Here is an 18435-nt window from a genome sequence, read left to right as displayed (position 1 = left end):
TTTCTTCCATACCCAAGAGTGATGAATCCTCTATCGATCCATGATAGTCTCGATACACTTTTCAATGTAGCCAACCACTACCATTTTAGTAGTCATAAGAGGACTATGTTGGGCTAGTGTCAAACTACACCAATCGGTGCACAAGGCACTCCAATGATCTCAAGTCTAAGGATTACATGCACCACCATTCATTGGAGGATTTGTTCCATAGACACTGGGGTAAACATCTATGTGGAATCTTCCAGTAGGCCGGTCCAATGAACTTGCCTATAGCAAGCACCCATGTGTTACACCAGGTTGTCACCAAACAACCTTGACAAGTGAGATCTGTCACTACCTTTCGACAGGGTCATCCAACAATATGATAGCCTTACCGCATTATCTGTGCCTTAGGTTAGTATAATACTGGGGCTACAGACGTTTCTAGAATGGCCACCATGTGTGCTCATAGGGTTCTCACTATCGAGATTTCAAACACTCAATACCCTCGTCATGATTCTACTATCCTAAGGACATATACCATTTTCTTATATGAATATAATCAGATCACATGATATAGATAGATGCCTTTATTGATAATAAAACATGATTACAAAAAAGTCAATACTATAATAATTGATTGGCTCTAGCAATCTCCAACTTGCACTATAGCCAATCATTCATGTATTTAATACCAAATGACGCTTAGTGCCTATCATGCCTCTGCTACAACAAAAACTTCAATACTGGGTTAGTAGATATTCTACAAATCTACACATCCCCTTTCTGATCGATTTCTTAGATCAGATTGAATCAACTAAGTATGTGTTTGGATCACTGGTGAGACCGTGGTTCCTTAGCTATAGTAATGGATCAATTATTGTCGTAGTAGATCTTTACTGGATTAGTAATGCTTGGAACCACATCAAGTTTAATAGTGAACTTCTTGATCCAAACCGCCTCCACAGCTGCATTAGATAATGCAATATACTTAGCATCAGTTGTAGAATCCATTACAGTACTTTGCTTCGAGCTTTTCCAACTCACTACATGTAAAACCTCCCTCCAGTCAGGTATCCTCTGAATATCCCTCAATGAGAATCCCGAGGATACATGTCTGGAGAACGAGTTGTATTTAGAAAAAATATGTATAAGGATAATAATAATAATATCCAAAACATGCATATAAAATGTCACGCAGGATCCAAACTTATAATTTACAAACTTTAAGAAATTACACAATCAAAACATATTTATAGGGTGGAAACTTCCAAAGGTATTTCACAAATATTTATCATTTACATTATTTATATCAAGATAAAAACATCGAGATGACAATAAATCATCTCCCCTCACGTGTAGTCCCGCTGTCTCTAGCATCCCTCGCTTCTAGTCTACCTGCAAAGCAATCAACAATGAAAGGGTGAGCGCTAATCGCTCAGTAAGGAATGATCTGTTTCATTCTGAATGTACTATTTGATCTTTATTTAAACATATCTGTTAACACATCACTTATCTTTTACATCTAGGGATACTTCCCCTTTTATTACTAATTCATATGCTTTTCATCATTTTATCCCATGGCTATATAAACATCAATGTGTACACACACATCACATATCATGACATAACATCTAAAATCATCTAACATGAGTATAAATCATCTCATGATGTAAATAACATCATAACTCATGTAATGCAACTAAATGCATATGAAACATTTAACGTCTAGCCGATCGGACCTTTCTTAGCATCTTAAGCACTTCATATCATCTAGCCTCAAATTTCATCTAGAGCTCATATCATCGGGAGGCGTGCTTACGCGTTATTTAGCATCTAAAGCATATATTCATCTTTCCTCAACCGGTATACGAGGATATGCTTACGCGTTTTCCATCATGTCTATATGCATCTCTATCATGTCTATTTGCATCTCTAACATCTTATGGCATGTAAATACATATTTTGGTGAGCTTAATACTTTTAATTCATCTATGGATTATCAATCCATTTACATTACCTCTTGCTCACATACATCATCTTAAAACATGTATTACATTGCATCTTCATGCCATTTCATAACATTAATCATGCATTGACATCATGACCATGTATATCTTTCAAAGATCATCTAACTAATGGGTAAACATTAGTACATGGCATAATTACAATAATACATTAATAATCAATTCATAATCATAAGAATTGATTATGTTAAATCTTAAACTTTAATAACCAGTTTATGCTTCAGGCCATTTTCCATCCTTTTCTCAAACGAATTGGCTCTTGGCATAAACATAAAAGTTATAGGTCTGTGTCTTAGCTTTCTAATGCTTCAAGAATCATCTCATTTCGATTTTTATAACTCAAGTTATGGTCGAAATACTGAAGCAGGGTTAACAAAACCCCTAAGCCCACCAAATCCGAATTTTCATATTAACTATGCCACATCAATTCCTATTGACATTAACCAATAGGTTAACTTATGGATCAAATAAACCTCCCCTTAATAGTCTTTAACATCTTAAAGGAAGTGTAAAATCTCATTCCCATAATCATCCATTATTGCTATAACATTGTAAGCTAATGCAAACAACACATCAACACTTCTAATAGCAACCATTCAACACCATGTGGCCTCCAATACTACAATTTTTGCCACAATCAGTATCCACACTTCATTTTCTTCAATCAAACATAACAACTCATAAAACATAAAGAGCAATAACTTCATGTATAATGAATTCAAGGCAATAAGTAGAATAAATGAGTTCAACTACACTTGCCATCAACTAATTCTATGCCTTAAAGCCTTAATTTAAGGTTTCATAAAAATCTACAAACCCTAGCATAAACCCTAAAGTCATGGGAGGTTCTTCCTTACCTTTTTAAAGACTTCCTCCAACAAATCCTTTGCCTTTGACTTCTTTTACACCTTAATCCTACATATATAACATTATACCTCAACATCTACTTCAAATCTTCAAATCACATCAAAACTAAAGTTTTTAATCCTTACCTTAAACCCTTCTAATTGAAGATCCAAGGCTCCTATCTTGTTCTCCTTGAAAAATTATGCAAAACTCCTTGAAAACCTAGAGAAAGAAAGCTTGTTTCATGGAAGATTTGAGAGAAAATGGAAGAAATGTTGAAGAAAGGCTCTCTCCTTTGGCTTGAACGAATTTCATCTCATTTATAGGAAAATATTTCATTTATTTTCCAAAATTATGCAATTGGCCCAATTATTTTAATTGTATAACTCATAAGTCCTTAATTCTTCATATAAGGGCATTTTGGTCATTTCACACTAGACATAATTATTACTTAATTAATGCCATTAAATGCAATGAAGCCTACTCATCCTTGACTTTTTCAATGCTTATCCATAGGCAAAATAACCATTTTGCCCCTAAGCCTCTCTATGGATAATTGATTCATACCGTTCCAAATGAATTGACTATTTTGCCCTTAGTTAGATTTTATGCTTTTTAACATAAAATTAACATCTAAAGGACTATTTTGAGTTAGGAACATACCTTTGATATCTTGGGTATTACACTACAACTTCATTGAGACAAAATACAAAGCTCGACTGTGATCGATAATCATCCTTGTCTACTTGGAAACTATCATCACTGTATCCTCTTATAATGAGCTCATCTTCCCCTCCATAAACCAAGAACATGTCTTTAGTCCTTTTCAGGTACTTAGGTATGTTCTTGACAGCCATCTAGTGACGCTTACCTGGATCTGATTGATATCTACTACAAGTACTTAAGGCACATGAGATATTAATCCGAGTACACAACATGGCATACATGATGGATCCAATTGTTGACGCATATGGGATCCTCTTCATTCTATCTCTCTCATTGTGTGTTTTAGGACACATATCCTTGGAAAGATAGACACCATGTGACATCAGAAGAAATCCCCAGAAGAAATCCCTTCTTGGATTCTTCCATACAGAATCTCTTCAGTACCTTGTCTATATATGTACTCTAACTTAGGCCAACCAACCTACACAATCCATCATGGTAGATCTTTATTTCAAGGAAGTAGGCTACTTCTCTTAAGTCCTTCATGGAGAAGCACTTGGATAACCTAGTCTTTACCGACTTCAAGTTTGATATATCATTCCTGATGAGAAGTATGTCATAGACATACAACACCAAGAATGCCACTGTGCTCCCACTTACATTCTTGTAAACACAAGGCTCATATTCATTGTTGATGAAATTGAATTCTTTTACAACTTCATTAAAATGAATGTTCCATCTCCTTGAAGCTTGCTTGAGTCCATAAATGGACCTCTACAACTTGCATATCCTATCAGCTTGTCCATTAAGAACGAAACCATCGGGTTGTGTCATATACACATCCACCTCAAGGTTTCCATTCAGGAAAGCTATTTTGACATCCATCTACCAAATCTTATAGTCGTGATATGCAGTAATCGCAAGCATAATCTGGATAGAATTAATAATGGCTACTGACGTAAAGGTTTCTTCATATATAGTCAATGCCATGAATTTGTTTGAAACCTTTGGCAACCAGTCGTGCCTTATAAGTATGCACCTTGCCATCCATATCAATCTTCTTTTTGAAGACCTATTTACACTCTATGGATTTTACCCTTTCAAGTGGACCACCAGAGACCATACCTGGTTCTGGTACATGGAGTCCGTCTTAGATTTCATGGCTTTTAGCCATTTAACAAAATCTGGATCTAATATAGCGTCTTCATAAGTTTTAGGTTAATTGTCTTGGTAGACCAGTACGTCACCATGCTAAGACATTGTTAGAGTAGATGCCCTAGAGCCAATCAATTATTGTAGAATTGACTCTTTGTAATAATGTTCATTAATCAATAAAATGCATTTTATTCTATATCGCGTAAATCATCATTATTGCAATATGTATTGATATATGTCCTTAGAATGGTAGAACTGTGATGAGGGTATCAAGTGTTTCAAATCTTGATAATGAGAACCCTACATATGGTGGCCATTCTAGAAACGTCCGTAGCCCCAGTATTATTATGAAGTAAGGGCACAGATAATACGGTAAGGCTATCATAGTGTTGAATGACCCTGTCGAAAGGCAGTGGCTGATCTCACTTGTCGAGGTTGTTTGGTGACAACCTGGTGCAACACATGGGTGCTTGCTATAGGTAAATACACTGCAGCAAGTTCACTGGACTGACCCACCAAAGGATTCCATATGGATGGTAACCCCAATGTCTATGGAATAAATCCTCTAACGAATGGTGGTGCATGTGATCCTTAGACTTGAGATCGCCGGAGCGCCTTATGCACCGATTGGTACAGTTTGACACTACCCTAACGTAGTTCTATTTAGAGCTGTCAATACAGTAGTGATTGCCTGCATCAAGCAGTGTATCAAGACTATGGTAGATAGACAGAGGATTCATCACTCCCGGGTACGGGAGAAGTTATCTCATGGCGCAATTCAGTATATGGCAATGACACTAAAACTGTGGCCACAGTGGGATTGAGTTGTTGCTCTATCTAGTTTATAATACAGTTCATTGGTCTAGAAACTGAATACATAATATCGAGAGTAACCATATCATTGACAGGTAACTAATTTGCTGAATTTGAATCTATCGAGTGGCCATGATGCCTTGCTAGGGGCCAATCTTGGTTTGTGTATTAGTGAGACTATTAATTGGTGTTAATCACGATACTATACACTACCGGTATGATGAGGAGCCTACGGGTCACACACATAGAAGATAATTTAAGACTAAAGAAGTAAGAAGGGCGTTTTCATCTTTTTGGGCAAAAGGGTATTTTGGTAATTTCACAATGCAATTAAATTTGCTGAGGTCGTAGCCTTTTATTTAATTTGTTAGAAAAATTAAATAAGTGAAATTACATTTAAATATGTGTTAGCATATATTTAAATAAATTATCATTATCATTATTGTTAAATGTTATTATATATTAATTGATTTTAATCGAGATAATGATGAATTAAAATAAATATCTAGTTGGGAGTGTTTGGAACATGGGGTGTTTGGGTTGGAGCCCAAGCCTATTCCATATGGGAATCGGGCAATTAAAATGTTACTATAAAAGAAATGTTTTATTTGTAAAAGGTTAAGTGATTTCATTCAACTCATTTCATTGAAAAAGAAAAGGCTACAGCACCTAAACTCTCTCCCACGCCAGTATTGGTTTTTGCCTAAAATCAAACAGTCTTCATTTCTTCTTGATTCTTAAGGCTAAGGAGGAGCTAGCAAATCCCTCCTTAGTTCCTTGCGATTGTCTTCGTGTGGACTACGTCGATTCGGTCCTACACTTGGGTCGGCAGCAAAACACGTTCAGAGACAAAGTTGGAGGAGCCTCCAAACGTGCGTATGGTTTCTTAAACTTTAGATTAATTTTCTGCAAATTCTTATTGCAATATAAACTGTAAAATTGTACCTTGATCTTGGTTCTATGGAACGATCCTTGTTATTATTGATTTTTTTTTCCGCTGCCTCAATGGATTGTTTCCTAACAACGAGAAAACCATATCTCTCGGGCTCATGACGTACTCTTATAGACCTATGTAACACTTGTGCTACTTGAGGTGGTTCACTTTGATCCATGGATTGTGGAGTAACCTCCTCACGATGTTCAACCACTTCTTATAGCACATCTTCCCATCTTTCATCTAATGTATCTTATGGTTTTAGAACTTTATCGAGTTTTACTTTTCTCCCACAAGTACCTCTTTAAAAAAAATTCTTTCTCTAAGAAGACACTAATATGAGCGTAAAAAATTTTGCGCTCTTCTTGATGGTAGAAATAGTATCCTTTGGTCTCCTTAGGATACTCCATAAAAATACATTTATTACATTCCGGGCCTAGCTTGTTCAAAGTCAATTTCTTGACATAAGCTTCACAACCCCAAATCCTTAGATAAGACAAGTTGGGCTTTTGCCTACTCCATAGTTCATATGGAATCTTATCCATAGACTTTAATGGCACAGGATTAAGTATGCGAATCGCAGTCTCTAGGGCATAACCCCAAAATGATGTAGGTAGATCACTAACACTCATCATGGACCTAACCATTTTAAGTAAGATCCTATTCTTCCTTTTAGACACACCATTATGTTGGGGTGTATATGGAGAGGTGAGTTTTGATACTGTCCTACATTCCTTTCAGTATGTTTAACTCAACTTGCCACACTTGGCATAGTTGTTACTTTGAGAGTATCCATATTGCCTATTTCAAGAACATATAAAATTATTATGAAACAGTTCCATAAAAATATTATTTATACGAAAATACAACAATCCATTAGTAAAACAATATTCTCACTTGTCCAAGGTGGACACAGAAATATTATTTCTAGAAACTGAGGGAAAATCATAATAATCCATAAGTTCCAAATAACAAGCCTATAGGCAAAATCAGACAATAAGATCCTATAGCTAATGCTGCATCATGTGCTCTATTTCCAACTAGTAGGTCCACATCTCCTTGACCGAGCAATCTACTTTACTGTAGTCCATTCACATTATTACAAATGTGAGAACCACATCTAGTGTTAATGAACCAAGATGTAGCAGGAGATAAGTCTTAATACACACCTTTAGAAGAAGAAGCTATTTTATTCTATTCTCTAGGAAGGCATTCAATGTTTCCTCTAGTGGTCATGCTTGCCATAGTAGAAGCAAACTACGTTTCCTACCTTTGTTGATATCACCCCTAGATTTAAGAGCATCATGAGATTTGGGTTTGGACTTAGCCTTACCTTAACCTTTGACTGCTCCTCTACTAGTGTTAGAAGCAACTAACATCATTGGTTTAGACTTTTAATGTCTTGCTCTACTGTCTGTAAAAGGGTTAGAAGCTCAGGAAGAGTCTTCTCATTCGTGCTCATAGTATCTATGAACTGAGAATAAGAAACAGGTAAGGACTTCAAGACTAAGTCGATTGCCAAGTCATTGTCCAAACCACAACCCAAAGTCTTAAGCCTTTCAATGTACCCAATCAACTTGAGGACATGAGAGCCAACTTCAACACCTTCATCCATTTTGCACCTTAACAGTTGCTTCAACACCTCATACCTCTCATTATGCTGAAGGTATAAATCATGGTAGAAAGATCCATGTTTTCATATTGCTTTTGCAATTCAGGTGTTTTAATTATTTGTTTTTCATTTTGGTTGTTTGAATTTGTTTGAATTCATGATGAGTTTGTTTGAATTTTAATTGGTATGTTTTTGGGTGTTTCAGGTGAAATTTTCAGTGAAGGAAAGGACACAAAATGCTCCAGACTTCGCCGGGGCGAAGATGTATTCTTCGCCATGGTGAAGCAACCTGGAAAACATGTCAGCTCCTGGAAGTTTTCGCCCGGCGAAGAAACTGTCTTCGCCGCGGCGAAGAATGTGGGACTAAATTTGACTAAGGCATTTCGCCGCGGCGAAGAGTGTTCTTCGCCGGGGCAAAGTAAGCTGAATAAAAAACATGTAGCCTCCAGAGGTTTTCGCCCCGGCGAAGAATTTCTCTTCGCCGCGACGAAACCTGGGTTTTTTTTAAGGGTTCTTGAAAGATGAACTTTGCCGCGGCGACAGTGGTTTTCTATAAATACCCACTTTTCTTTTTCATTCTTCATGCGACTCTTCATATCTACTTGAGAGAAAAATTTTCAAACTTCAATCCTTTGCCTTCCCAGTGTTTACCCAACCAAATTTCTTGCTCCTTAACCCTCCTAAACACCAAAACAACTCATTTCAACAACAATTTTAGAGAAAATATCAAGAAAATTTTTGGATCAAGAATTTGGGGCTTTTCAATTTGGGCTATTTCTGGTTCAATTGGGGGCGAATACTCCTTCATTTTGGTAAGTTCTCAAGTACCCAAAGCTTTTTACCGCACAATTTGAAGTTTTAAATTGTAGATCTAAAAAAAATTGGTTGAGGATGAATTGTGGAATTTGGGTGATTGTGAGTTTTAATTTTATTAGAGGAAGGATTGTTTGGATGTTGTGTGACTTGGAGGAGTGTGGGTTTTGAGTTTTGAAGTGTTTTGGCTGAATTTAAAAAAATTGTAGTTTAGGGGTTGAAGTGCAAATTTTTGGAAGTGTTGTTATTTTTGCAGGGTTGACTTGATTGTGTAGAACACTTAGGTTTGAATTGTTGGTTGAGTTGAACTTAAATTTTGGAGAAAATGCCGGTCAAAGCCAAGCATCAGTATAAGGGCAAGAGAAAAGGAAAAAAAGTGGATGACCGCTTCGTGAGTGAGGAGGCCCAGAAAAGATATGAAGGGGCTATCAAAAGAAAGAATAAGGGTTTTGTTCCTGAGCGTGGGTTGACCGCGAGTCAGGCCCTGGATTGGAGTCGAGGGAGAAAGTGGGAAGTGTTTATGAGTGCTCCTGCACAACCGGCTATAGAGCCGCTTGTGAGGGAGTTTTATGCCAATCTCCCAGATTGTAAAGAGAGTACGGTATTTGTGAGAGGGGTTGATGTGCCGTTTTCAAAAACAGAGATCAATGAGTTTTAGAAACTGCCCAGGATTTTTCGGGATGATTACGCAAGGTTTAGGACGTCAAGTTATGAGGATAATATCATTCTCTCGGTCATTGCAAAACTGGGTGCAACTTGGGCGGTGTCGAAGAAACAAAAGAAAACCCTCAAGGGAACTGATTTGACACCAATAGCTCAAATGTGGCAGTATTTCGTTAGTGCGAAGATCATGCCGAAAACGCACTATAGCACAGTAACTAAAGAGAAGGCAGTATTGCTTTATTCTATTGCCACAGGAAAGAGTATTGATGTGGGAGATATTATCTGGAACAGTATTCAGAATGCCTCAAAACCAGGGCGAACAACTTACGCTTTCCCACATCTCATTACAGCTTTGTGCATTCAAGCTGGAGTCAAGGTGTCTGATGATGAGCAACGTTTACATGCTGCCCCAACTCTCAGCTCAGATTATTATCAAAAGCATCTTGAACGTCCAGCAGCTGAGCAACCAAGAGTAGGGACAAAACGACAGAGAACCATACAAAGCCCTGCCACATCCTCCAGCTCCACAGCTACTCAGAAAGAGATGATGCAGCAGATGATGGGTATGATGAAACGGATGGAAAATCGTCAGGATTGGTTGGTTGAGCAGACCCACATGATGTATGAGATGCAGAAGGGTAGGATATGGAGCTCAACGTTGACACTTCAAGATTCCATTGGGCAGAATAGGATTCAGATGAGTGGATGGGCTCCGGATCAGAAGCGGAAGAAGAGGAAGATGAGGAAGATGAGGGAGGCGAAGAATGAGCACCGTAGCACCTGTTTTTGCTTTTCTTTATTTTATTTTGTTTTAGTTGAATTGGTTTTTCATTTGAAACATTAAACTCAGTTTGTATTTTTGGTTTTGGATTGTGTAGTTGTTTTAGTTGTTTTCTTTTAATTTGTAGTTGTTGCAAAGACGAGATTAGGTTGTAATATTTTCAAGTTAGTTTGTGAATTTTGGCTAACACAAGGGACACCACAGTTTCAATTGTTTTGACAGATTCTAGGTGATGAAAAGTCTGAGACCGGGTGTGCATTGTGGAGCGACACTTCACCGATTAACCAGGGAGCTTTCTCGTACCTTTGTTATTTTTGATTTTCTATTCTTGATTTATGCATAATGGAACATTGGGGACAATGTCATATTTAGTTTGGGGGTAGGAAATAGAAATAAAGCCTAGTTTAAGGGTATACCGACTGGAAACCAGAACCCGCCTTAAAAACTGCCTAGCAGTACTTGGTAACCTCTGGTATAACAACGCCACGTACACCTTAAACGAGAAAAAAAAAAAAAAAACTTAAGTTATTTTTTTCTTTAATTTGATTGTTTTTACCGATGATGAATTGTATAAATCAATGATGAGAATAGGCTTGTTGCAATTTGATTGTTGAGAAATGTTAGGCATTGCTTCAAGTTTATGTTATTGACTGGATTTTGATTGAGGTTTGTTGAGTGGTTCAACCACAATTTTCATTTATTTCGACATGCTTAGATTCATTTTATGTGATTAGGTGAAGTTTGATAATGTTGGTGGACTCTAGAACCTAGTAGAGAAGTGCTTGAGGCAAAATTCTAGGATTAGACATGGTTGAGGAAATGATTTAGGCATTCTTTTTGAACGTTTGAGCTTTTCTAGCCAACCCATGAATGAAATCGTCCCTAGTCACCCATTTGAGCCGTATGAATCTTATTGCTTTATTTTTCTTGGAAAACAACAAAATTGTCTAATCTTTATACCCTAAACACTTTATCGTACCCTTAGGAGAATTCGGTCCTAATGCAAACACAAGGAATAGAAAGAGTTGTACGAATAAGCCAAAAGAATAGTTTGGGGGTTGTGAGAAGGGCAGTTAAAAAAAAAAAAAAAAAAAAAAGAGAAATAATTTCTTTTTCCAAGTTTAAGGGTATATCGGCTGGAAACCAGAACCCGCCTTAAAAACTGCCTAGCAGTACTTGGCAACCTCTGGTTTAACAACGCCACGTACACGTTAGGCCCTCAGAATAAAAAAAAAAAAAAAAAGATACAGGTTTGAGGGTTGTAAATAAGTGGACACATTGATGGATGGTTGAAAAGAAGTGGAGTTCGATTTGACTTGAGTGTTTGCATGAGGAAAACCGAGTTCTCTTACTTTGTTATTCCTATCGTTTTCTTGGAACCCACTACCCAAGCCTAATGTTACAAGCTTTTAAAGACCTTTTGATTCTCATCTTTGTCTAGTCCTCATTAGTGGAGAGTAGTTCGATATTTAGGCTTATGGAGTCTGCCACCATTTGATAAACTTTACATTTCTGCATAAAATAATCCAGGAAGTTGGAATGTGGATTGAAGTGGGGATTACCTACTCGATGGACCGATAGAGGAAGACAGTCGATGTAGCTTATAACTTCTTGGAGTGTTGAACATTTTCTGATAATAATTTTTCAACAACTTTTGAGACTTGTGCAATTTCTAGGCAATTCGCATGTTGAGTTTGAGTCGTGTTTGTGTTCGTTCACCTTTCAGTTTTGTTGTGTGTGTGTTTCGTGTTTTTGTTGTTTGTTTGTTGTTTTTGTTCCGTGAGTTTGTACCTTATGCTCGAGGACGAGCATATCTTTAGTTTGCGGGTAGTTGATAATCCGTGGATTATACCGTTTTTATTAGACTTTTTAGTCGGATTTCAGGTACTTTCTAACTCATTTTGACCTGAATTGTTGCTTAATTCTTTACATTTCATGTTTCAAGTTAAAATGGACATTTTGAGCTAATAAAGACAATTGGAAATTCTGGACTCGGAAGTAAGCGGATCTCAGACGTTGGGAGAGTTCTGAAGCAGGGTGAAGCACTATGAAGCTTGTTCCCAAGAGAGAGCATCAAAGATCGAAGAATCAAGTGAAGATGCAAGCAAAGGGGTAATTCTATAAATTTAGAAATTGTCAGGAAGCTTCGCCGCGGCGAAGGTTGTTCATCGCCGTGGCGAAGTGTGCCAGTCACACACCAAGTCTGCTTCTTTCTTCGCCGCGGCGACGATTGTAATTTCCAGTTTTGTAAAACGCAGAGTTTAACTTTTGCGTGTTTTTCTAAGGAATTTGGGGCGAGGTATAAATAAAAACACTTAGCCTTTTTGTGGGAGTCTTCAAATAGGGTTAGAGCAGCTTTTTTTACATTTCCTTAGTTTCATTTTGAGAAATTTCTGAGATTGAACAAGGGTAAAGATTTGATTTCGAATCAAGGGATTCGTCATTTTGGGGAGATTTCTTATCTTTTCTTTTATTTTCATTATGTTGAACTGTAGTATTTTCATTTCTTTCATTTATGTTGCTGATTTAGCCATGAACTAACCCATTTTGGGTTAGGGTTTTGATTGTAGTTCGGATTTTAATGGGTTAAGTTACTGATTATTTTCTTTTCATATGATTGTGCTTTGATTGTGTGTTTATTCTGCATTTACTGGTTTTATGTGATGAACATGATGAGATTGAGAAATGAATCATGTTAGGCTTCTTGGGTAATCACCATTGTAGTATTGGATGGTAGAGATAGATTTAAGAATCAATGAAATCATTTTAGGACTCTTGTGCTTAATGAGCTTAGAATTATTAACTTTCAAATTGTTGGGTGCGGAAGGTTAATAGGAAAGAGTAGGAAAACATAGCCTAAGAAGGTATGTTTGACACTTTAGAGAGTTCGATTTACAATCAATGCATGTGACTATGATTTTAGTTTAATTCTTAAGGTTTAATCCATAAAGTCCGAATGAAGTCAAAACCCTACCCGTTTGTTTGAATTGATTTTATCCCTTTTAAATTTTGCTTCCATAGTTTAATTTTAATTTAGAAAATTTTGTTTTAATTATGGTTTTAATTGTTCCCTCAAATCCAAAAGAATTCGTTTGCTTCAACTTGAAAACAGTAGAAAACTTAGTGCTTAGTGACCAATCCTCATGGGAACGATACTCACTCATCATTATATTACTTGTACGACTAGTATACTTGCTACATTTGCATGTTGTCGGAAACACGCATCAAAAATGCATCTCTATGCATTTATGCATTTGCATCTCATTAATGCATGTTACCATGATTTTTATCATGATTAGTGAGAGAATAGAAGAAAGAAAGAACAAAGAAAGTTAGAATGAAAGAACAATGAGAACTAGAAATAGTAAAAGAAAAGAGAAAGAAAAAGGAGAGAATGAAGAAGAAGAAAAGAGTAGAGTAAGGAAAGAATTCAAGATAAGTCAGGGATAGAAGTATAGCGGATTTACTTACTGAGCAATTAGTGCTCACCCCGTTGTTTTTCCATGTTTTGCAGGGAATAGGTGAGACGCAGTTGGAAGGGCTTTGAGAAGCAAAGAGAAATGGCATATTGTCCACTCCACTATATTTAAGCTATTGTATATACTATTTTTGTTAATGTAAAGAATTATATAGTTAAAGTAAAGAAAATTTTTGGGCCCATTAATTTTCATTTTATACTTATGTATTTTATCATAGTATATTTCCAAGTATGCTAGCTAGAAAGAAGGTGTTACATTTTTGGTATCAAAGCAAAGATCTTGGGATTTGACAGTGTGCCACTCTTGCTGTATTGACGTTCCATAGCCGACTATTGTAAGTTAATTCTTTCATACTTATTTGAGTTGATTAAGTGTGGTTGTCTTGTAGATGAGGCGTAAAACCCGAGCAGGTAGTAAGAAGACAATGAGTGCGGGGGAAACTTCTAACCGGCCAGAATCTACTCCCCCTATCCTTGATAAGGCAAGAATTTGAGGTATTATATAGCAAGTATTAGTAGAAAGTCAGGGGAGAGTTGTACCAAAAAGTGTTGAAACCCTCGTTCGAGTACCGACCACCAAGGAAGAAAGAGAAAGGTCAGTTCTTTTGACAGTACAGAACCGTATCGAGCCTATATATGGGCTCCCAAGCTAACATTAGCTGTCAGAATTTAGAGGTACAACAGACCCATTAGTGGTAGAAGAGTGGTTTAGGTCTGTTGAGCGTACGACAGCACTATTTCCTATAACGGACTGGAAGAAGATCTGGTATGCTAGTTTCTCTGGTGGGAGTTAATGGAGGATACTCATGAGATAGCGGTTATGACCTAGGGAGAATTCAAAAGATTATTTGAGGCTGAGTATAGAACAGTGGATCGGGTTCATGAGAAGATCCAAGAGTTTATTAATCTGAAGCAAGGGTCTAGTACAGTGAAAAAGTATTCGATGAAATTTAATTCCCTTGCACGGTTTGCATCCGGAATAGTGAATACACCAAAGTTGAGAAAAGATAAGTTCGTTCATGGACTGAAACCAGAGATAGCCCTGGATGTAATGGCAGGTGCCGAGCCTCCTTGAACCTATAGTGAAGCTTTAGAGCGGGCTTTAAGGGCGTAGATATTTGTAAATAAGCTCACTCCAGTCGGTACATCAATAGTGGGATCAAGTGAATCATCTCCCACTCCATGGAGAGAAAGAATTGAAGTTGCAAGAAATAGGGAAGTGAGGAATAAGAAGAAATTTAGCTTAAGAAGAATAAAAGAGATTGGAAAAGTTAACGGCCAAGAACAACTGAGTTTCCCCCATGCCAAAGTGTGGGAGAACCCATCCAGGAGAGTGTTTGAGAGAGTTAGGCCAAAATGTATGTTATAGGTGTCAACAGCTGGGGCATCTAATGAAAGATTGTAAGGCTCCTCTTCCGCCTGCAGCACAGACTTTTAGAGGTATAAATGCCAGGGTGTTTATAGTGGCATAGGGTGAAGCAGAGGCCAGTCTATCAGCTGTTACTAGTCAGTTATTATTTCATGCGGTTTCTTTATATGCTTTGATTAATTCTGGAGCCACTCATTCATTTATTACTCATGGAATGATAGAAAGATTAGGCTTGAAACCAATTGTAGTAGCTCAGCCCATTAAGGTAGAGTTACCTAATGGGGTTAGTGTGGTGACCCATGAGATGCTTTTAGGAGAGTTCGTAGAGATCCATGGAAGGGAGTTAACAGTTGATTTGATAGTGTTTGATATGCCCGACTTTGATGTTATTTTGGGCATGTATTTCCTAGGGTTGTATGGAATAGAAATTGACTGTCGGAAGAAGAAAGCAAGATTTAATCTTGATAATGGAGATAAGTTTAGTTTGGGAGAGGGCTATTAGTTTAGTATGTTAATCAGTAGTATAAAGGCTAGAAAAATATTAAGAAAAGGGTGTTCTGGGTACATTGCCCATGTGGTGCAAAGTAGTGGCATCCCACAACCAGAGATTCAGAATGTGCCAGTAGTCTGGGAACTTTTAGATGTATTTCTAGAAGATTTGCCAGGTTTACCTCAGGAAAGAAAAGTAGAGCTCAGTATCGAACTCGCACCAGGGACAACATCGATTTCTAAAGCCCCTTACTGAATGGCCCCAACTGAGCTTCAGGAATTGAAGAAGCAACTCCAAGAACTCCTAGATAAGGGTTTTATCTGACCAAGTCATTCTTCCTAGAGAGCTTCAATTTTGTTTGTAAAGAAGAAAGATGGGTCATTACAGATGTGTATAGATTATAGAGAGTTGAATAAAGTGATAGTGAAGAATAAGTACCCGTTACCTCGTATGGATGACTTATTTGATCAACTGAAAGGCACAGCAGTGTTTTCAAAGATTGATTTGAGATCGGGTTATCATTAGGTAAGAGTAGCAGAACAAGATATTGCTAAGATTGCTTTCCGGACAAGATATGGGCATTATGAATTTTTGGTGATGCCTTTTGGGTTAACCAATGCCCCAGCAGTCTTTATGGACTTAATGAACCGAGTGTTTCATGATTACCTTGATCAATTTATAGTGGTGTTTATTGATGACATCCTGTTTTATTCTAAGTCAAGAGAAGAGCATGAGGAACACTTAAGATTTGTGTTACATCGATTGAGAGAAAAGAAGCTCTTCGCCAAGTTTTCTAAGTATGAGTTTTGGCTGGATCAAGTGATATTTATGGGCCATACTATCTCTAAAGAGGGGATATTAGTGGATCCCAGTAAGGTGAAGGCAATCCTAGAATGGCAAAGGCCGAAGACAGTGAAAGAGGTCAGAAGTTTCTTGGGACTAGCAGGCTACTATCGACGGTTCGTAGCAAGGTTTGCCCAGTTGGCTAAGCCATTGGCAGCTCTTACCAAACAGAGAACTCTCTTTATATGGTCAGATGGTTATGAAGAAAGTTTTTAAGAGTTGAAGAAAAGATTAACTACTGCTCCCGTTTTGGTGTTACCAATGGAGGGTATGGATTAGGATATTTATACTGAAGCCTCACTGTAGGGACTTGGTGCTATGTTGATGCAATTAGGTAGGGTAATAGCTTATGCTTCTCGATAATTAAAAGAGTACGAGACAAGATACCCTACACATGATTTAGAGTTGGCAGCTATAGTCTTTAGATTAAAGATTTGGAGGTATTACCTATATGGTGCAAAGAGTAATATCTACACTGACCACAAGAGTTTGAAGTATTTCTTTACTCAGAGGGAGTTGAATATGAGACAGAGGAGGTGGTTAGAGCTAGTTAAATATTATGACTGTGAAATTAAGTATCAACCAGGAAAAGCCAATGTAGTAGCTGATGCCTTGAGCAGAAAAGTTTATTTGTCCTAACTCACAAAGCATAAAGAGTTACTAGAAGAATTGTGCAAATAGCAGATTAAGGTGATACCCGAAAGGATTGCCAGGTTAGAGGTTCAGTCTACTTTACTGGAAGAGATCAAAGGAAAGCAAGTTGCTGATGAGTGGTGTCAGAAAATAAGACAGCAAGTGCTTGAGGGCAAGATACCAGAGTTCCATCTGCTAGATGGTGCCTTCCATTTCAAGAATCACTTATGCATTCCCCAAGATGATGAGCTGAAGAAAAGAATTCCTACAGAGGCTTATGACACACCATACACTGCTCATCCTGGTGCAACTAAGATGTATCAAGACTTAAAGAAGGGCTATTGGTGGTCAGGTACGAAGAATGATATTGGAGATTTTGTGGCTAAGTGCTTGGTTTGTCAATAGGTGAAAGCGAAACACCAAAGGTCATCAGGATTGCTTCAGCCCCTTAATATTCTTGAATGGAAGTGGGAGAGTATCTCAATGGATTTTGTTACAAGTCTCCTAAGAGTGTAGAAAAGGTATAATGCCATATGAGTAATAGTAGACATACTAACTAAATCAACCCATTTTCTTCCAGTAAAGGAGAGTACTACTTTGGTTCAATTGGCCCAGATTTACATTAAAGAGATAGTGAGGTTGCATGGAGTACCCAAGGCAATAGTATCAGATAGAGAATCTAGATTTTTCTCAGCTTTCTGGACTAGATTATAGAGAAACTTTCGCACCAGGTTGGCTTTTAGTACAGCTTATCATCCTCAAACAGATGGCCAGACTGAGAGAACAAATCAAGTATTCGAGGATATGTTGAGAGTTTGTTGCATGGATTATAGACAGTCCTGCAGGAGATGTTACCCTTAGTGGAGTTTGCTTATAATAATAACTATCACTCTACAATTGAGATGGCTCCTTATAAGGCCTTGTATGGTGGACGTTGTAGATCTCCACTGCATTGGGATGAGATAAGCGAGAAAGAGGTTTTGAATACAGCTCTTGGGCCGGAAATAACTTAGAAAATGATAGAAGATGTCAACTTGATCAGAAATAGAATGCAACAAGCCCAAGACAGGCAAAAAAGTTATTCATATTTGAAGAGAAAAGATGTTGAGTTCGAAGTGGGTGATAAAGTGTTTCTAGGAGTTTCCCCTTATAAGCGGGTAATGCGTTTTGGTGGAAAAGGAAAGTTAGCATCGAGATACATTGGTCCATTTGAAGTCTTACAACGAGTGGGAAAGGTAGCCTATAGGTTGGCACTACCACCCAGCATGGACAGAGTACACAATATTTTTCATGTCTCGATGCTTCGGAAGTATGTCAGCGATCCCTCCCATGT

The sequence above is a fragment of the Pistacia vera genome, unplaced genomic scaffold, assembly GCF_008641045.1.
Source record: "Pistacia vera cultivar Batoury unplaced genomic scaffold, PisVer_v2 Contig124, whole genome shotgun sequence".
Lineage (NCBI taxonomy): Eukaryota > Viridiplantae > Streptophyta > Magnoliopsida > Sapindales > Anacardiaceae > Pistacia > Pistacia vera.
This window is presented reverse-complemented; position numbering follows the sequence as displayed.